This window comes from Peromyscus maniculatus, chromosome 22, assembly GCF_049852395.1.
Source record: "Peromyscus maniculatus bairdii isolate BWxNUB_F1_BW_parent chromosome 22, HU_Pman_BW_mat_3.1, whole genome shotgun sequence".
Taxonomy (NCBI): domain Eukaryota; kingdom Metazoa; phylum Chordata; class Mammalia; order Rodentia; family Cricetidae; genus Peromyscus; species Peromyscus maniculatus.
In genome coordinates, this window is record NC_134873.1 from 11,574,320 (window position 1) to 11,596,914 (window position 22,595).

Below are 22,595 nucleotides of genomic sequence, written 5' to 3' on the forward strand. Positions count from 1 at the left end.
TGGCATCCATGTGCCAGGCAGTTACCATGTTTTGTAAGAACCTGCCTTCTCCAGATCTGCTTGGAAACTTTTCATGCCCATCAGTCAAAGCCCCTGGGCTTCTGCCCTGGAGGACACATCAGAAATGAACAAAGTTCAATTGTTTTCACTGGCTTTAAACAGCCAAATGGGACATCTTCTTGCAAACTGCCAAACTTCCCTGCCATAACAGTCCCCAGGAAACCAATTCCAAGTTTTGCCAAAGCTCACTGCAGGGGGATTTTCAGTGACACCTGGGGCCTCATTAAAAGTTGACAGGCAATTCCAGTCTCCACTTCATTTGCACAAATTGCAGAGCCTCTGAGGACCAGCCACAGAGATGCAGGCATCTGAGGCTGATGCATACACAGCCCCAGGCTAAGATGGAGAAACCACCCTGGAGCAATGATGGTTCCCTGGTGGTTTTTCTGCTTAGTTTCAAGCCTAAACTTGAGTGTCTGGTTAGCAAGCAAGACCTAGAGTTAAGAACTGGTGGTGGCTCTCTGTTTCCCCAGGACACAAAAGTCCCAGAGACCCAAGCAGCCAGCTGCTCCAGAAAGCACTGTGACACTCTGCAGAGCATGACCTCCATGAGCAACCAACCCATGCTCCTGGCACACAGGGATGTCCTGCAGGGCTCTGACACCTCTTCCTCCACTGTGGTGCTCAACACCTTATCATGTACATGACTCATTCAGCGATATCCTTCTTACCCCATTAAACCCGCAGTCCTAAGGGGACAGGAACACACTGGGCTTCTTCAAAGATGTGCTCTCTCTGCCTCCGTAGATACCTTGCTCAGTAACTATTGGGGGGGAAACAAGCAAAAGACTGGAGACACAGCCCACTAGGAGAGTTCTTCTCTAGCAGGTACAAGGCTCTGGGTTTAATCCCAGGCATGACAAACACAGCACGTAACAAAGCAAAACAAAAACCCCACCAAGTGGCCGGCCAGAAGACAAAGGAGGTAAAGGCATTTGCTGCCTAATGACATGGGTTCTGTGACCTGAGTTCAATCCCAGGTAACCACCTGGTGGAAGGAGAGACCCAAACCCTGTAAGTTGCCCTCTGACCTTCACACACATGTGGCATGGGAGCCCCCCACATACTTGCACACACTCACACATAAAATAAATGAATGAATACATAAGCAAATAAATGTAATGCAAATTAAAAGAAAAGAAAAACAGCAAACAGGGCTTAGAGAGATAATGAGGTGGTTAGGAGAACATACTTGTCTTGAAGATGACCCAAGTTTGGTTCCCAGAACCCATAGAGAGTAGCTCACAACTGCCTGTAACTCTAGCTCCAGGGGGACTCCAAGCCTCACATTTCCACAGATGCTGGCACACACAGGACCATACCTGCGCCCAGACACAAACATACACAAACACATAACTAAAATTAAAAATAAGTCCTTATTTAAAAACCAACAAACAAATTACTTTTCCATTCAACCTGGGGAAGCTGGTTGAATTACTGTGAATTACAAAATTCCCAAAAATACAGATGCATTTTTCAGGTGTGGATGGCATCATTTGTGTCTTCCTCTCCTGTGCATCATCATATCATCCTCAGTATTCTGCAGACAGATGGTTATGGACTGGACCTGCTGGGATGATGGGAAAAGTCCTTCCGATGTGGAGACTTGTCTGTCTTCTTAAGCATCTTAAGCCATTGTACATCCTGCTGCCTAAGCTGCCTGTCCTAATGACCTTTTCTCTTTCCTTGGATGAGAAATTACTTTTGTCTTAAGGTCTTTGTATGTGCGGGCCCCTCTGGTTAGTAAACCCTTTGCTCTCTCCATGTCTGTATTAATTATTTTCTTCATTACTGGGACAGAATACCCAAACAAAGCCACTTGAGGGAGGAAGGGATGATTTTGGATCACATTTTGAAGGGAATTCTCTCCCAGTTGGGAAGGCATGATGGCTGGAACTTGAGGCGGCTGGTCACATTGCATTCAAGGTCATAGAACTGTGATCACCTCTGCTCAGCTCTCTTTCTCATTTGTGTGCAGCCTAGGGCCCCAGCCCACGGAGTGGTACTGCCCACATCACAGAAATGCTCAAGTGCTTGTTTTCCTGGGGATTCACAATCCCCCCCCCCAATTGAACAAGGTTAGTTGTGGTGGTAATCTAATTGTACTGAAATATTATTTTGATTGTATGTTAATAAATAAAGTTGTCCGGGGGTCAGAGCTATTAGAGCCATAGCAAGAGTGTGGCAGTGGTGGCACACACCTTTAATCCCATAGATCTCTGTGTGTTCAGGGATACAGCCAGCATTGGAGACATATGCCTTTAAGACCTAGGGGGCTGTACATTCAGACAGTGACGAGGCAGTCATGTGTTTGGGTTTACAACCAATGAGAAGGCAGAACAACATACTATAAAAAAAACGAACAGACAGGAAGTAGGTCTCTTTCGTGAAGCTGGGACAGCAGGAGGAGGGGTGAGATTTTAGCTCTGAGCTCTGACCTCTCCGCTTTCTCCTTTACATTGTTTCTGTGTTTCTTATTTAATAAGACGGTTAGTTACATCTATATCTGGCGCCCAACGTGACAAGAATCCATTAAAAACCGCTTGGCTTGACGGCAGGTCCACTTTCCCACAAGGGCTGCAGGCGGCGGCAGGCGGCGGAGGAAGCAGCAGGAAGCGGCCGGCGTCCTAGTCCGAGCCGCCGACTTCCTAGTCCGAGCCGCCAGTTTCCTAGTCCGAGCCGCCGGCTTCCTAGTCCGAGCTGCCGGATTCCTAGTCCGAGCTGCCGGCTTCCTAGTCCGGGTGGCAGCTTCTAGCCCGGGCCTAGGTCTGTGAGCAGCTTGCTTAAAGCCGGTGCTACAAACAACTCAGACCTGCCCTGCCGAACAGGGCCCTGCCTGTAAAGCCAACGCACATGGTCGGAGCTTAAGGAAGCCAGACCCAAGCCTTGACTCGGCACAAGAGGGAACACGTGGCTGGATTTAAGCTTTAGCCGGCTACGCTTTCTTGTGCGTTCTCTCTTCTCTCTCTCTCTCTCTGGATTTACACCTGGGACACTAGGTGGCTGCTTTGAAAATCCCCTCGGATTTCTACTGTTCTACGCAGATTTGGTAAGTCATAACATATCAGATGTTTTAAAGGAAACTATCTAAAAGAGAATTTTTTCCACATTAAAAAACAAATGGGTTTTATGTGTACATTGGAAGAAAATTGGTTTTTGTTTGAAATTTTAGGCAGTCTGATAATGGAACAACTATATAATATTAGTATTGGTGGAATTATGCACCTTATCACTATACTAATCCACATGTTAATATTTAAAAAGATAGTCAATTTAAGTGCCAGGATAACAGCTTTAGAAGAACTTGTTAAACCTGTAAAAATTCAGACAGAAGAAATTAACAGTGAAGTTGTTTCAAGTCGGGATCATAAGGTTGCAGAAAGAAAGCCTGTTTTCACACAGTCACCCTTAATTTATCCTGTAACCATACAGCAGATGCCTGATCAAATGGCTACACAAAATAATTGGGCTCCAATTGAAATGTTGGATTTAAAAAGGTTTAAGGAGGCAATAGTATCTTATGGCATGCATTCCCCATATGTAAAGCAAATGTTAAACTCTTGGTCAACATATAATAGGATAGTACCACAGGACTGGCGGGACCTTGCACAAGGTGTTCTGGAACCCAGCCAGAGACTTCAATTTCTGACTTGGTTTAAGGAGGAGGCTAAAAACATAGAAAAACAATGGAGGGATAAAGGAATACAAGTTTGCCAGGATCAGCTTATTGGCGAAGGCCAATATGCTTCAACACAAACACAATGTTTATATGATGTCCAAACCCTAATTTTATGTCGAACGGCAGCATTGAATGCATGGGACAGAGTTGAGGAACCAGGAAAAAAATCTGAGTCATTTACAAAGGTGAGGCAAGGCCCAAAAGAGTCTTTTACAGATTTTTTTACAAAGACTGGCTTCAGCAGTAAAGAGAATGGTCTCGGATTCAGAAGCTGGTAAGGCAATAATTGAATCTTTGGCCTTTGAGAATGCGAATGCAGCATGCAAAAGAATAATCAGGCCATTAAGAGCAAGATCTGCACCTATGGAAGATTGGATTAGAGAAACAATTAATGTTGAAGCTGATGAGCATGATGATACGTGGGTAGGAGAAGTAATTTCAAAAGGTTTGAGGAGTGTTAGATGTTTTGGATGTGGAAAGCAAGGACATTTTAAAAGGGACTGTAGACAGGTCATTCCCAGAAACAATGTTTCTTCAAGGAACAATGGCAGCAGAATGCCCCTTCCTTCTGGAGTATGCAGAAGGTGTGGTAAGGGAAAACACTGGACCAACGAATGTAGATCAACAAAGGACAGACAGGGTAATCCTTTGCCTCAGTCTTCGGGAAACTCCCAGAGGGGCCTCGCGCAGGCCCCCAGTGCAAATCCAGTTCAAACCTTTCCTGCAGCCATAGAGGAAATGCCTGCTCTGGAGAGCGATTAAATAACCAAATGACTATTGGAATAAATCATGCTGGTCAGGATGATGAAAAAGAGAGAATAGAAAATTCAGGAGAAAACATAAAGAAAATTTTTTGGCAAACTTCTATTAATGAACAAAGACCAAAATTAACGATAAAAATAAATGGTGTTTTGTTGTCTGGTCTGGTAGACACAGGTGCGGACGTTACCATAATTGCACCAGAATTTTGGCATCCAACTTGGCCTCTTCAGGAGGTAAACGTTCAACTGTTAGGAATTGGGACATTATCTCAGGTGAAACAGAGTGCAAGATGGCTCAAATGTATAGGTCCAGAAGGACAGAGAGGAAAATTAAAACCATATGTGGCTAACATAACTATGAACCTGTGGGGTCGAGACTTGTTGCAACAATGGAATACTCAGATTAACATCCCTCCAATCTCAGAAACAAATCATAAACTAGGACATGTTACTGAGAGAAATATTAGAAGATATTGTTCTAATGAGTGGTCACCAGCCATCCATATTATAGAAGAACAGGGCACAATAACTGATGATCTTCCAAAGACACCAACAGCTCTACCTTTAAAATGGTTAACAGACAAGCCTGTATGGGTCCAGCAATGGCCTTTAACAACAGACAAACTCCAGGCTTTAGAAGAGCTGGTAGAAGAACAGTTAAATGCTCAGCATATTGAAGAATCAACCAGCCCTTGGAATTCTCCTGTATTTGTTATTAAAAAGAAATCTGGTAAATGGAGAATGGTAACAGACCTTAGAACAATTAACAAAATAATTCAGCCAATGGGCTCTCTACAATCTGGGATGCTTTTGCCTACTCTGTTACCAAAAGGATGGCCTCTCATAGTTATTGATTTAAAAGACTGTTTCTTTTCAATACCCTTACAAGAAAAAGACAAAGAAAGATTTGCTTTTACAGTGCCTACTTATAATAATTCTCAACCGGTTAAAAGATTTCAATGGAGGGTCCTCCCACAGGGAATGTTGAATAGCCCAACTCTGTGCCAATACTTTGTACAACAGCCATTGGAAGTGATATGTAAAAAATTTCCTAAATCTATAATTTATCATTATATGGACGATATTTTACTAGCTGACTCAAATGCAGATACTTTAGAAATAATGTTTGAAGAAGTAAAGAAAATTTTGCTTTGCTGGGGATTACAAATTGCTCCTGAAAAGATACAAAGAGGAGATTCTATTAATTATTTAGGATATAAAATAGAGCTACAAAAAATTAGACCCCAAAAGGTGCAAATTCGGAGAGATAGACTACAGACTCTTAATGACTTTCAAAGATTATTTGGAGACATTTCTCATCTACAAACTATTGTTGGGGTAAAAAATGATGAACTGACTAATTTGTTCAGAACCTTAGAAGGTGACAAGGACTTAAATAGTCCAAGAGAATTATCACCTGAAGCTGAGAAAGAATTGGCCTTGGTAGAAAAGAAAGTGCATGAAGGACACGTGGATCGTATTGATCCAAAGCTGGATTGCATTTTGGTTATTTTACCTTCTAGGCGTTCTCCTACTGGAATATTAATGCAGAGGGAAGATATTATATTGGAATGGATATTTTTACCAAATAAACCAAATAAAAAATTAAAAACTTATGTGGAAAAAATCTCTGACTTGATTTACAAAGGAAAATTGAGACTTCGTCAATTAGCAGGCATAGACCCAGCAGAAATTGTTGTACATTTAACTAAGGAGGACATTGAAAAATTATGGACAGAAAGTGAACCTTGGCAAAGAGCTTGCAGTAATTTTTTGGGAGAAATTAACAGCAAATATCCCAAAAGCAATAGAATTGATCTTATAAAGAGAGCTGATTGGATCTTGCCTCGAATTGTACGGCAAAAACCCATATCTGGAGTTCGTACATTTTATACAGATGCCAACAAAGAAGGAAAGGCAGGTTACAAATCAGAAAATTTAAGTAAAGTGGTTCAAAGTCCGTATAATTCAGTTCAAAAATCAGAATTGTATGCTATTCTGTTGGTATTAATGGATTTTTCAGAACCTCTCAACATAGTAACTGACTCTCAGTATGCTGAAAGAGTAGTGTTACATATTGAGACTGCAGAATTTATCCCTGATGCTTCAGAATTAACTTCACTATTTATTCAATTACAAGATACAATCAGGAAAAGGAATCATCCTTTATATATAACTCACATTCGATTCCATACTGGTCTGCCAGGCCCTCTAGCACAAGGCAATGATGAGATTGATAAATTATTGATAGGAAATGTGCTGGAGGCCTCAGAATTTCATAAAAAACATCACGTTAATAGTAAAGGTTTAAAAAAGGATTTTTCCATAACCTGGCAACAAGCCAAAGAAATAGTAAAGAAATGTCCTACTTGTTCCTTCTACAATCAGACGCCATTACCAGCAGGATGTAACCCAAAGGGTACTCAGAGAAATTAAATCTGGCAGATGGACGTGTTTCACTTTGCAGAATTTGGAAAATTGAGATATGTATACCACACTATCGATACTTATTCAGGATTTCAATGGGCAACTGCTTTGAGTTCTGAAAAAGCTGATTCTGTAATCACTCATTTGCTAGAAGTTATGGCCATCATGGGTATACCTGCACAAATCAAAACTGACAATGCTCCATCATATGTCTCTGTTAAAATGAAACAGTTTTTTGCTTATTACAATATAAAGCATATTACAGGCATACCACATAATCCTACAGGTCAAGCAGTTATAGAAAGATCAAACAGAACTCTAAAGGATATGCTAAATAAACAGAAATGGGTAACAAAAACCCCCAGAAATAGACTGCATAATGCTCTTCTAACTTTGAATTTTCTGAATGCCAATGAGAAAGGAACAACAGCTGCAGAGAGACATTGGATAATAGAAAAAACTACAGAATTAAATCAGCCTATATACTTTAAGGATGTGCTGACCTCAGAATGGAAACCAGGGTATGTATTACATTGGGGACGAGGTTTTGCTTTTGTTTCTACAGGAGAAGATAAGCTGTGGGTACCATCAAAATTGATAAAGGTTCGATTTGAACAAGAGAGACCTCTTAATTAGAGGAGGTGATAGTTCATCAACCAGCATGAACATCCAATTTAAACTAACTGGTATCAATAACACATGCCTTTTCATTTAATCAGATAATAACTTGTCAAAAGGAAACATCCCCAAAATTAGTCTTGGGGAAAGGTTTTTGTTTTTGTCTTTTAGGAGAATGAAGGTTAAGGAATTTGAAGAACACTGGACAAATGAGACAACTGAAGAAAAGGGACAAATCATCTATCCCAAATAACAGAGTGAAACGGTGTATGGGTATATATTATCTAAAAAATTTTTATGTCTTCCTAAATGTTTGTTTCTGCTTTTCTCTAAAGATTTAACACTATTGGTTTTCTAATAGTCCCAGTTCAATTAAAATTTAAAGCTGACTTTGGAGTTGGAGAATGGCTCTCTCCTTCTTTAAACTCATGCATGTTGTTAAAAGGAAAATGCAAACTCCCTGTATCATGCCAGAATAAGAGCCATCTTCTGCTATGGTACAGGACAAAAGCAAAATTAATTAAGGGACTATTCTATTACTAATCTCAACTCTTTTGATTCTATTCTGATTCTTTAAACTTTTCTTAAAGTATAAATTTTATATCAAAATTTACAAGATTAATATATATATATATATATATACATTTTAAACTTTGTTAAGATATGAATGGTCACATAGTGTACTAACTAATTCTAGAAAAAAGGCTAGATGCATATATATGTTTTTGTGTTCGAGTCTCTTATCAGTTTTCTGCAGGAAATCACGGCCAGGCCTAACATCAACTGAAGTCTCCAGAAAGAAGATGGGGCCCCACAACAACAACAATTCCACGTGGACAATAATAATATCATTAAGCTGACAAACATCATCCACAGATCAGCTTTGAACTACAAGGTGCTCAGAGCAATTTTGAGATGACTAGCTGAGATGATCCAGTCTCAAAGACTACTTGAATAAGGACTTGACATAAACCCTGAACTTTGGCATTATACACAGACTGGATAATGAAGGATATAGTTACCTCTCCTAGAATTTGACAATTAACCGAAAATTTTTCTTTCAGGATAAAGAAAACTTCGCCCATACCCAGCAGGAATCACTTTTAAGAATACGATGCCCACATTCCCAAAGAGGTGGTGTGGGGCGGGTGGTTTTTTGGTCTTTTTAATGGGTTTTGGGTCTGGGATAATTTTCAGTGTTTAGGGGGGTTGGTTACAAGTTATTGTCAAGGGTTAGGAAAAAGGCTAAGCAAAGGAGATTAGATTTAAGGTTCTTGTTTAAAAAAAAAAGAAAAAGAAAGAAAGAAAAGAAAAAGACAATTACTAATTTTAAATACTTTATATTGGATTGGATTGTTTTATATTGTATACAAATTTGAAACTGATATTGTTAGAAAATGCTATATGTATATTTCTAATTGTATTCATACCATTCATTTAACAATGTAATGCAAATTTCTGATCCTTGAATGTTATTATTATCAACTATTAGGATATAAAGAAATGAAAGTTAGTAATTAGACATTATCATAGAACTTGTAGTCATATTAGATATGTTTTAAAAATTGAGCAGAGATGTTTTAGACAGGTCATCTTCAAACCCTTCAGAGATCTAAAGATATGGCATTTAAAATGTTTTAATAACTTAGAAAATTTTTCTTTTTTGAGACATGTCGGCTCCTGGCAGTACCAATCTACTTTAGAGAAAATATGGGCATTGAAGAAACTGCATATGGAGTCAACTTTCATTTTGGCAAAAGTTAGCCACTGGACAACAAAGTATCCTCAAATCAACAGGACAAAATGGACAGACAGATCACGAAACAAGGGACTACTGATTCTTGCCAAAACAAGTGTGGTTATGGCTTTATCAAAAGGCATCTTCTGAGGCCAGGACAATATGGCCCCATCCCTGAAGTGGCCTTCGCATTCGGAAAAGGTACAGTGCCCTTTTCTTCGAAGGCAGCTTAACAGGCAGAGGGCCGATGGATTCTGTTGTACAATGGAACAGCAGCTGAAAGCTCATGCCTCTCAAAAGTAGACTGGCATTTAATAGAGGGATGTGGAGAAGAAGGGGATGCTGAGATGAAGCCATATATACACAGCCAAGAAGAATGGACAGCTGAATTTAAAAACTGTCAACAATTTCCAGAATTTAAAATCCTGAATCATGACAGGACACTAGTGGAATTCAGGTGTTTCTGGTACGTGGACTGCTCTCACCCAATATGAGGTTGAACTATTGACCTTGTGTACATCCTACATCACAAATGAGTCTGTCAGATACACTAAGCCTATAGGCTGAAGATGATGCCCCAACACTTCGGAGAAACCTCAGGCGACTGCCCAGGCAGCTGGCTGTTTCTGTCAACTCACAAATTTTTTGGAAGTTGCTTGCATGCACTTCCTGTTTTTATTTTTGTTAGGTAATATTATTCACTTCTTGGGTCTCTGAGGGAGTTAAAGATTAGTTAGTTATGGTTGAAGATTAGTTAGTTATAGTTGAAAATTAATTAGGATAGAAAGTACATTAGATACATCTTGGAATTACCAAAATAGGATAGATAATGGAATTATTTTCTCTGATTTGTCAAATACCTGTTTAGGTATTTATTACTTGTATATATTGTATATAGTTATTGTGCTTTTGTATATAGTTTTTCTTTTGTTAGTTATAACCTTTTGCTTTTTTTTCTTTTTATTAAAATAGAAAAGGGGAAATGTGGTGGTAATCTAATTGTACTGAAATATTATTTTGATTGTATGTTAATAAATAAAGTTGTCCGGGGGTCAGAGCTATTAGAGCCATAGCAAGAGTGTGGCGGTGGTGGCACACGCCTTTAATCCCATAGATATCTGTGTGTTCAGGGATATAGCCAACATTGGAGACATATGCCTTTAAGACCTAGGGGGCTGTACATTCAGACAGTGACGAGGCAGTCATGTGTTTGGGTTTACAACCAATGAGAAGGCAGAACAACATACTATAGAAAAAAACGAACAGACAGGAAGTAGCTCTCTTTCACGAAGCTGGGACAGCAGGAGGAGGGGTGAGATTTTAGCTCTGAGCTCTGACCTCTCGGCTTTCTCCTTTACATTGTTTCTGTGTTTCTTATTTAATAAGACGTTTAGTTACATCTATAGTTAGTTATCACACAGTCTGGGAATGGAATTCCTTAGCTGGAGTGCCATCTCCTCCATCTCTTCCCCGTCTAGCCTGCCCTGGTCTATAAGGATGGGGTTTCTTAGCCAGTTCTCTGCTCCCTACCCCCACTGAGTCCAGTTAGTGCAGGCTGTTGGAACATTGACTGCTCTTATTGACTTGATCTTGTGCTCTGACTGCTATGTGGCTGGCTGTCACCCACTGTGCTACAATGTACTCATGAGCCTCCTTGACTGTGCCCTCTCAGTGGCTGCAGCCTGGGCTGGCGGCTCAGCAGGTGGATTGGTGGTAACAACTCCCATTTTCCACTTGCCTTTCTGTGGACCCGATCACATCCATTTCTTATGTCATGTGTCCCCTATGTTGAATTTAGCCTGTGGAAGTATGTGCCAGCTGTGGCTCTGGGGGTGGGTCTGGGGTGTATGATAATCCCGCTTAGCTGTTGATTCTTCACCCTCCTCTCCTATGCCTTCATCATGGCTGCCATCTTGAAGATGCCATCGCCTGAGGGTTGGCACAAAGCCTTCTCTACCTGTGCATCCCACCTCACAGTGGTGATTGTGCACTTCGGCTTTGCCTCCATCATCTACCTCAAGCCCAAGGGCCCCCACTTTGAAGAAGGTGATTCTCCCATGGCCACCACCTACACAGTCCTCACCCCTATCACTTTAAGTCTCGGGAACAAGAAGCCGAAGAATGCCATGAAGAAGGCCTTCCTCAGGAAATTCTGCTCCTCAAACACCTGAGTGGTCAGTAGAGGATAATTGGCAGGTGTGGAACTAGGATGGCCATGTCTGTAGTGGGCAGCTGTTCCAGCCTTGCCCTGGAAGTACTACCCCCACTGAGGCTTCTGGATGTGCCGGCTCTCTTGGTTCCTGGGTCCTGGACACTGGAGTTGGATCGAGCAGAGTTCTCCAGAGAACACTGCTGGACTGCACTTCAACTTCTGGGATCCTGTAACCTATCCCTTCACTTGTAAGTTACCCCACAAAATAAACCTCCCTTTTAACTATGTGAAGTTGCCTTAATACTTCAACCAATATCTGGCACCCAATGTGGGGCGCCATTTGTAGCTGCGGTTATCTCCTGGTCCTGCCTGGCCCATGGCCAGGACAAATCTCTCTCACCCATCAATCCCACACCTGCTCGGACCCAAATAAACATACATAGGCTAATATTATTTAAAACTGCTTGGCCATTAGCTCAGGCCTACCACTAACTAGCTCTTACACTTAAACTCAGCCCATTTGTGTTAATCTAGATGTTGCCACATATTCTGTGGCTTTACCTGTGTGTCTGTTACATTCTGCTCCCTGGATGGTGGGCTGGCATCTCCTGACTCAGCCTTCCTCTTCTCCGCAGATACTTCCTACCTGGCTACTGGCCAATAAGCATTTTATTTATACAGAGCGATATCCACAGCAGCCAGATGTTAAAATAAAGTGTTTTGATTAATCTCTTCCACTTTTACTTTTTATTATTATTTTTAACTGAAAAATATTTTTATTGCAATATATTCTGATTATAATTTTCCTTCCCATGACTCCTCCCAGATCCTCCCTAACTTCCCACCTATGCAAATTCATACCCTTTCTTTCTCTTTCTCATTAGGATAAAAACTGGCATCTAAAATAATAATAATAATAATAATAATAATAATAATAATAATAATAATAATAAAATTAGATAAAACCAAAACAAACAAAAATACAACAAACAAAATAGGTCAAGAAGAAAAAGAGCCCAAGAAAAAGCTCAAGAAACACATATAGTCCTATAGACACACACACACACACACACACACACACACACAAAACCACATTTACATGAACAGAAATCCTGTAAAAACAAAACTAGAACCATAATATACATGCAAAAGACCTGTAGGCTAAAAAAATAAAAATAAAGACCTGACAAAACGTTATGAGATAAAGAACCTTCAAACATATCATTGAGTTCATTTTGCATTGTACCTCTACTGATGGGTAAGAGGCCTGCCCTTAAGAGTGGTTTGTATACCTGTAGAAGAAAACTAACTTTTCATTTGCAAGAAGTTCTCAATTGGAAACAGCTTCTGGATTAGGGATATGAGTCTGTGACCACTTCCTCTCTCAATGCTGGGACTCCATGAGGCCCAGACCTGCACGGGCCCTGTGCCTGCTGCCACAGTCTCTGAGTTCATACACACATCTGTTCTGCTGTGCTTAGAAGATCTCATCTCCTGGGTGGCCTCCATCCCTTCAGGCTCTTCAGTCTTTCCTCCTCCTCTTACACAAAGTTCCTTGACTTGGTGGAGATATCCCTTTTAGGGCTGAGTGTTCCAAGACCTCTCACTCTCTGTGCAATGCCTGGCTATGGGTCTCTGTATTTGTTCCCATCTGCCATAGAAGGAAACTTCTCTGACGGTGGCTGAGCAAGGCACTGATCTATGAATATAGCAGAATTCTGGGAAGCAGAATGCTGAGTCAGAACGCTGCCATCTGCCACCATGAGAAGCAAGAGGTAAAGATACCGATAAGCTATGAGACACATGGCAAGGAATAGATTTAGAGAAATGGGTTCATTTAAGATGTAAGATCTAGCTAGCAAGAAGCCTGAGCCATTAGGTCATACAGTTCATAATTAATATAAGCTTCTGTGTGCTTATTTGGGTCTGAGCGGCTGTGGGCATGGGCAGGACTGGAGAAAACTTCAGCTACAATTAGGAGTCATTTTATTGTTATGTTCCTTTAGCAGCAGGGTAGTATTTGGTTTTCTCCTAGGTCCCTGGCCTATCTAGTCTCAGATTCTTGGCCACTCAAGCAGTGTCAGAGATGGGTCCCATCTCATGGAGTTGGCTTGAAATTGGATTAGATATTGGTTGGTTACTTTTACAAGCTTTGTGCCAGAATTTCACTAGCACATTTTATTGAAAACAGATTTTTTTTCTCATGTGATATTTCCTGATTAAAGTTTCCTTCTCCTCTCCTCCCACTTCCTTCCCATGTCCCCTCCCATCCAGATTGATTCCCTTTCTGTCTCTCATTACAAAATTAAACAAGCTTCTAAGGGATTATAATATGAAATGATATGATGTGATTTAAAAAAGACAAAACTAATGCATCAGAATAGAGCAATACAAACAGAGGAAAAGAGCCCAAGAAAAGGCACAAGAAACAGATACTGACTTAGAGACCCATTCATTTGCACACTCGAGAATTTCATAAAGACACAAAACTCAAGGCCATAGTACATAAGCAAAGAACCTGTAGGGTAGAAAAAATACATAAAAATATATAAATTTTAATTTAAAAAATTTTAATTTTAAAAATTTAATTAAAAAAATTTGTATTTAGTCATCTCTCATACAATGCATCCCTGATCGCATCTTCCCTTTCCCCCACTCCTCCCAGTCTCCCTCCACCTCTTCTCCCCCCCAGATCCAACCCCTTCCCCTCAGAAAAGAACAGAAAACCTCCCAGGAACACCAACCAAACATGGCACATAAGACCAGTCACAAACCCTCACATCAAGGCTGGGCAAGGCAACCCAGTGGGAAGAAAAGGGTCCCAAGAGCAGGGAAAAGTCAGAGACACCCCCACTCTGACTGTCAAGAGTCCCCCCAAAACCCCAGACCAACAATCATAATATATATGCAGAGGACCTCTTGCTGACTCATGCAGGCTCCGCTATTGCCGTTTCAGTCTCTGTGAGCCTCCATGAGCCTGCTTAATTGATTCTGTGGGCCATGTTCTTCCAGTGTCTTCAACCACTCTCATCCCCACAATACCTCTTCCCCATCTTCCATGGTGTTTCCCAAGAACCGAGGGGAGGGACCTGATAGAGACCTCCAACCTGGGCCCTCTCTCCACCTAATGTTTGCCTGTGGGTCTCTCCATCTGTTCCCATCAACTACCAAAGGCTGCCTCTCTGATGACAACTGGAATAGGAGCTAATGTATGAATGTAGCAGAACATAACTAAGAATCATTTCATTGATTTTTTTCCTTTTTCTTTTTTTTCCCCAGTTGTGTTTGGTTCTAACTTAGGTCTCTGGGCTACCCAGGCTCTGGTTTCTGGTCATCCCACCAGTGTCAGGCATGGGCTCACTCTCTTGGCATAGACCTCAAATTAGACCAGTCATTGCTTGGTCACTCCCTCAAGCCCTGAGCCACCATTGCCCCAGCATATCTTGCAGGCAGTACAGACTGTAGGTTGCAGGTTTTGTGGCTGTGTTGGTGTCTCAGTCCCACCACTAGAAGCCTTGCCTGGTTATAGAAGATGGCCAGTTCAGGCTCCATATCTTCTATTACTAGGAGTCCTCACTAGGGTCACCATTGTAGATTCCAGGGAGTTTCCACTGCACTAGGTTTCCACATCACCTGCTAAATGTCCTCCAATTCCAGTCATCTCTCACCTTACTCTCTCACTCCATCCCTCTACCACCACCTGGTGCCTCCTATCCACATTCCTACCTACTCTTTGCCCACCTGCAAAATCTATTCTATTTCTCCTTCCAGGGAGATCCATGCATCCCCCCCCCTAGAGCCCTCCTGTTATTTAGCCTCTCTGGGTTTGTGAATTATAGCATGGTTATCCTTTATTTAACAGCTAGTATCCACTTATAAGTGAGTATGCATCATATTTATTTTTCTGGGTCTGGATTCACTTAGGATGAGTTTTTCTAGTTCTACTAATTTGCCTTCAAATTTCATAACATTTTTTTAATGCTGAGTAATACTCCATTGTGTAAATTACCATATTTTCTTCATAATTCTTTGGCTGAGGGACATCTAGGTTGTTTCCAGTTTCTTGTTATTATTAATAAAGCCTTTATGAACATAGATGAGCAAGTGTCCTTATGGTAAGATGGAGCATCTGTTGGGTATATGCCGCAGAGTGGTATAACTGAGTTTTGAGGTAAATTGATTGCCAGTTTTCTAGGGAACCACCATATTGATTTCCATAGTGGTTGTACAAGTTTGGACTCCCACCAGCTCCACATCTTTGCCAGCATGAGCTGTCACTTTTTATTGATCTTAGCCATTGATCTGACAGGTGTAAGATGGAATCTCAGAGTAGTTTTGATTTGCATTTCCTCATGGCTAAAGATGTTGAACACTTCTTTAAGTGTTTCTCAGCCACTTAAGATTCCTCTATTGAAAATTCTTGTTTTGATCTGTACCCAGTTTTATCATTAGATTATTTGGTTTGTTGATGTCTAGTTTCTTGTGTTCTTTATATATTTTGGATATTAACCCTTTATCAGATGTGGCATTGAGAAAATTTTTCCATTCTGCAAGCTTCCATTTTGTCCTATTGACAGTGTCCTTTGCCTGGTTTTATGTTGAGGTGATAAATATGGATCTATATTCATTCTGATATATACAGACATTCCTGATTTCAAGCTGTACTACAGGGCTATGGTAATAAAAACAACTGCATGATATTGGCATAAAAAGAGACATGAAGATCAATGGAATTAATCAAAGACCCAGACACAAATCCACACACCTGTGCACACCTGATTTCTGATGAAGAAGCCAGAAATACAAAATGGAAAAAAGAAAGCATTTTCAATAAATGATCCTGGTCTAACTGGACATCTGTATATAGAAGAATGAAAATAGATCTATATTTATTACCCTGAATAAAACTCAAGTCCAAGTGGATCAAAACCTCAACATAAAGCCAGATACACTGAACCTGATAGAAGAGAAAGTGGATAATAGCCTTGAATGTATTGCCACTGGAGACAACTTCCTGAACAGAAAGAACACAGGCACTAAGATCAACAATTAATAAATGGTACCTCATGAAACCAAAAAGCTTCTGTAAGGCAAAGGACACTATCAATAAAACAAAATGAAAGCTCAAAGAATGGACATGATTGTTGCCTGGAAACTTTCCCCAATTCTGCTGTGTTTAAATATTCTGACAATAAACTACCAGGCATCAGACTCTCTAGAAGTTTAATCCAGCCTGGCAGAGTAAATTCAGCTGAACTGAGTTCTCATTCTCACCTCTTGTTGGTTGTTTACCTGCCTACCATGAGACCTGCAGGGACCTCCTCATATCTTTAATTTTTTAAACACACATTTATTTAAGTTTTGTGTTCTTTCATGTCCCTGTTTGCATGTCACAGTATGCATATGTGTGAAAGTCATAGTACAAGTTGTGGGAGTCTGTTTTCTCTTCACACCTTGTGGACTCTAGGAATCATACTCAGGTCATCAGTCTTGACTAGTTCCCTTTTCTGCTAAACCTTCTTGATGGCTTTCTCCACTTCTTATTTTGAGGCAGAGTCTCTCACCTTTGAGCTCATCAATTCAGTGAGATGGCTGCCAGCAAGCTCCAGAGAGCTACCTTTACCTGCCTACCCACAGCACTGGTGTTACAAGAGCTCCATTGCACACAGATATTTTGTTTTGTTTTTGTTTTTGTTTGCTTGTTTTTAACATGGTTACTCAGTATGGACCTTAGATCCCCATACTTGCACAATAAGCACTTTACTAACCCATGATTCCCCCCTTTTTCATTCTCTGTTTCTCCCAACTTCCTTATCCTCCAGGTGTATATACTAGGAACCCAACTTCTCTTTCCATAGCTTTTCTTGTCCTTGGCATTTCACAAATGTGGGGCCATCAAGGAATCACAGTCTTTCCCACCTGCTTATTTCCTGAGCATAATGTCTTCAAGGTTCTCCTGTATTGTACTTTGTACCCTTTGGTTGCTAAGTCATATTCTATTGTACTGCATCTTTGTTTATTCACTTTTGAACTTTTCAGAATTTGTAATTTTCACTCTTTTGGATTAATGCTGCTATTAGTGACCATATGTACATCTCTTCCTTCTTCAGCTGTATCTCTAGAAGTGGAATTATTGTGTCAATGGTACCTCTAACATTTTAGGAATGGCCAGTCTGTTTCCCATAGTGTTTCCACTATTTTACGTTCCTTCTAGCAGGAGTAGGGATTAAATTTCTCCATAACCTTTCCAATCCTTGTTATTATTTTTTTTTCTCTTTTTTTTTGAGCCAGGGTCTTGCTATGTAGTCTAGGCTGTTTTCAAACTCAAGGTATTCTTCTTGACTCAGACCCCCAGGTGCTATGATTACAGGCATGCCTCAACATGTCCAGATCTTTCTTTTTGACTATAGCCATTTTTTTGTGGCTATGTAACAGTACCTCCTTGTAGTTTTGATTTGCATTTCCCTAATGAATTCACCATGTACCTTAGAGAAATATCCACTGAGATGTTTTATCCATTTTAAGTGGCTCACATTTTTGCTCTTGAGATACAAGAACACTTCTACTTCTGACTTTCAAGTCTCTTATCAGATATGTGATAGCCAAATGTTGTTTCACATTCCATGTGTTGTAGCTAGAGTTTTCCTGCCTGGCCCACAGTCAGGACAAATCTTTGTCACCCGCCAGTCCCACAGCCGCTCAGACCCAACCAAGTAAACACAGAGACTTATATTGCTTACAAACTGTATGGCCATGGCAGGCTTCTTGCTAACTGTTCTTATAGCTTAAATTAATCCATTTCCATAATTCTATACCTTGCCACATGGCTGGTGGCTTACCGGCATCTTCACATGCTGCTGGTCATGGCGGCATCTGGCAGTGTCTCTCTGCCTCCGCCTTCCGCTTCCCAGAATTCTCCTCTCTCCTTGTCTCACCTACTTCACTGCCAAACGGTGTTTTATTTATTGACCAATCAAAACAATTTGACATACAGACCATCCCACAGCAATGTGTTGTCTTTTTATGTTTTGGGGGTGCCTTATTGCCAATTTTTATTTTTGTCTGGGGATCTATTTCAACTGGTAGAGTGCTTGTCTAACATGTGCAGAGCCCTGGGTTCAATTCCCAATTCCACATAAACTGAGTGTAGCCATGCAAACCTGTAATCCCTGCACTTGGTAGGTGGAGGAAGGAGATCAGCTGTTCAAGATTATCCTTGGCTACATAATGACTTTGAGATCAGCCTGGCCTATATGTCACCATGTCTCAAAAAAAGAGGTGGGGACTGGACAGTCAGATAACTCCTTTGTTAAAGGTACTTGCTGCATCTGAGTTGGATACGCAGAACCCATGTAAAGGTGGAAGGAGAGATCCAACTCCTCAAAGCTGTCCTCTGAGCTCCACATGTATACCATGACATGAATGGTCACAGACTAATCATTGCATACACATGTAAGTAAAAATAAAATAAATCAGGGCTTGAAAGATGTCTCAGTGGTTAAGAGCACTGACTATTCTTCTAGAAGACCCAGGTTCAATTCTGAGCACCCACATGGCAGCTCACAACTGTCTATTAACTCCAGTTCCAGGGGACCTAACACCCTCACACATACTCATGTGCAAGCAAAACACCAATGTACATAAAATAAATTATAAAAATAGATAAATAAATAAATAAGTAAAATAAATCTTTAAAAAATTAAACTATAGAAAGAAAAATTGAAAATAATTCAATTTTCTGATGAGTGAATGAATTGACAGTTTTCAAAAAACGACATACAAATGGACAGCAGGCATATGAGAAAACAGTCAACAATGCTAATAATCAGAGATGTATTAATTGTTCTTATTTGATCATATGCAAAGTATACACATACTGAAATACCACACAGCACCCCAGAAATATGTGTAATTATCTGTTGATTAAAATACAAAAATAAAATTACAAAACAGAGAAACCTTAAACTTCAAATAATAACCAAAATGTGCTTAGGGACAGGACACTGTCCTAATATATGGAGTGTGGTTGCCAGTATTGCAAGAAAAATATGTACCTCACAGTAAAAAATTATTTAATAGATTAATTGATGACAGAATAAATTCATAAATATATAAATGACTAACACACTGAAGTCAGGGACCATGGTTAAGAATGTTGTCTTTCTTTAAAACTGTTGCTGCCTTTTTTTAAGTAGTGGCTGTCCTAATCAACCATAACTCTGCTCACTATTAGGAGCAGTTCAGCTGCAAGGCTCACAGCCTGAGGGGATTCTGCTCCTGCAGACACTGGCTCTTTCAAAGCTACAAAGGGAATTTACTAAATCTCTGTCCCTCTAAAGAACTCAAGATTCAAAGGTTGAGGGGGGAATTCTGTTCCTCAGAGAGGGTGAAGAGCAAGTGGCTCCCCTCCTCTCCTCGCTTGAGTCTCCCAAAAAGCCATTCATCCTTCTCCCAGCCCCACTTAAAAGCCCTTTTCCATCTGGTTCCACCCTATCATTTCTTGTCAGGTAGTTGCTGACTCAGCCTCCTGACTGCAGGTTAATTTTATTTAATCAAACAAATATAATACATGTTTGCATCAAAATTTCCAGAGCATAAACAAAGTAACACACCTTAAAACAATATTCTACCACCTTTCATTTTTTTGACTAAACAAAAAAACGAAAGATTTTAACTTTAACATAAGACTGTATACAATAAAAACAATTATCAAGTAAAGATTACATTCACAATGTAATGAATTTCAGTTCATTTGTGTCTGGCAAATTAAAAGCAAACACTCCATTATCTATCCTATCGTAGTGAACCTAAAGTTTTACACCTAATTTACTCTCCATTGTAACTAAGGACAACTGCAACTGTAGCTATCTAGTCTTCAACTCCATCAAAGGCCCCAGAAGGATAATATTATTGGAGTAAACAAAAAGTGCATTTCAAACGACTTCCAAAATTCTGATAATGACAGAGATATCTGACTGCCTGAACAGTCACCCAAAGTTCCTTCTGCAACATTGAGGCATCCATCTTCAGCTTACAGGCCTGGAGTATCAGGCAGACTTCTCAGTGAAACAGGATGTTTGAAGGACTGTCTTGCCTTGTATTGGCAAAGTTTATCAGTCATTTTCCCCTGTGTCCTGCAGAATATCTGATAGACTCTCCTGTCTAGCAGGAATTTTGAAGGACTGTCCTGCCTTGTTTTGGCAAAGTTCAACAGTTTTTTCCCTGTGTGTCCTGCATGTCCAGTCTGCACAGCCCATTGTCAGCAGTCAAAGGCAAGAACAGTTTCTTTGCCCAGTGGATAACCTTGCCATTATAAAAGCAAATTCCATAAAGAGTTTCTTCAGTGCCCATCATCTCTGAAATAAATTGGTATCTCATTATCATGGGAAAACTTTAAGTTAATAAAACGTTTTAAATGCCATATTCTATAGGTCTTTGAAGTATTTGAAGACAATATATCTAAAATATATCTATTTAACCTAGAAAACATACCTATCTACAAATTTGATTGTTTTAAATGACTAACTACTGACCTATGTTTCTTGATTGTCCTATATAATTTATAATAATAGCTTTCAAAAACTAAAATGTTCCCTTATATTTTTAAATGAACTGCATAGGTACAATATTTTAAACAAGAGTAGAAGCATATATACAATTTGTGGTAACAAAAGCAATCTTAAATTTGTATCAATATACAAAAACCCTTTAGACAAGACTAGGAGCATATATACAATACAAGAAAAAGAATTTTAATTTATATCAATAAACAAAAGTCCTTTAAACATTGCTGCAGGCAGGCCTAACTATCAACCCCCATCAGTCCCTGTAACCTAAGAGCCCCACTCTACTCCCCAAATCCATCCATCCTCTGAGACCACTGTCCCTGAGACAGGCTCTGCCAGCTCTGATTGGACCAAGAGCCCCAGTTGTAGGCTAGCAGGCAAGACTCTTGCAGGCAGGCCTGACTACCCCACCACCCCCATCCTCTAGGCTTTAAGCTTAGGGGCACAACCTGCAAGACTCCTTCACCCAGTCCTGATAACTACCCACCCATTGGACCCTGTAACCTACACGTCTGACTCTACCCCCCAACTCCACCCATCCACTGAGACCACAGAATCTTCCTGAGACACAGACTCTACAAACTCTGATTGGATCAAAAGGTGAGTTACTATTCTCCTAACCAATCACCCCAGCCTCTAGGCCTTAGGCTCAGGGGCACAACACATTCCTCCATACCTCCACCCATTGCAGCCCCAGTCGAAGGCCAGTGGGCAAGAATCCTGAGGGCAGGCCTTCTCACACCACCCCCATTGGACCCTGCAATCTACAAGCCCCACTCTGTCCCCCAAACTCACCCATCCACCCCAAACCCCAGCAGCTTCCTGAGACACAAATATTGCCAGTGCCAATTTGACCAAGAGTGGCTCCCTGAGACACATACACTGTTTGCACTGAATAGAGGAAGAAATGAGTAGATGCCAGTGTAAGAATATACTCAATAACACAAAGACCAATATGGCACTACAGAACCTAATGGTTCTACTACAGCAAGACCTGGACATCCCAATGTAGAAGAAGCAGAAGAAAATGACCTTTAAAATGACGTTATTAAGATGATAAAGGTCTTTAAAGATAAAATGAAAAATTCTCTTAAGGAAACTGAGGAAAAGACAAACAAAAAATTGGAAGAAATCAATAAATCCCTTAAAGAAAGCCAAGAAAACCAAGAAAAGGCAATCAAATAGGTGAAGGAAACAGTTCAAGACTTGAAAGCCAAAATAGAGGCAATAAAGAAGACACAAACTGAGGAAATGTTGCAAATGGAAAATCTGACTAAATGAACAGGAACTACAGACACAAGCATAACTAATAGAATGCAAGAGATGGAAGAGAGGATCTCTAACTTTGAAGATATGGTAGAAGAAATAGATTAGTTGATCAAAGAAAACATTCAAACCAACAAAGTCACATCACAAAATGTTCAGGAACTCTGGGACAACATGAAAAGAACAAACCTAAAAATAATAGGGATAGAAGAAGGAGAAGAATACTAGCTCAAAGGCACAAAGGATATATTCAACAAAATAATAGAAGAAAACTTTCCCAACCTAAAAAATACTTATGAAGATATAAGAAGCTTACAGAACACCAAAT

General features: G+C 40.3%; 1 pseudogene; it reads left to right on the top strand.

The window, feature by feature from the left end:
* Positions 1-599: 599 nt before the first annotated feature.
* On the top strand, positions 600-11,454 carry LOC102924486 (olfactory receptor 10H2-like; annotated as a pseudogene).
* Positions 11,455-22,595: the final 11,141 nt, after the last annotated feature.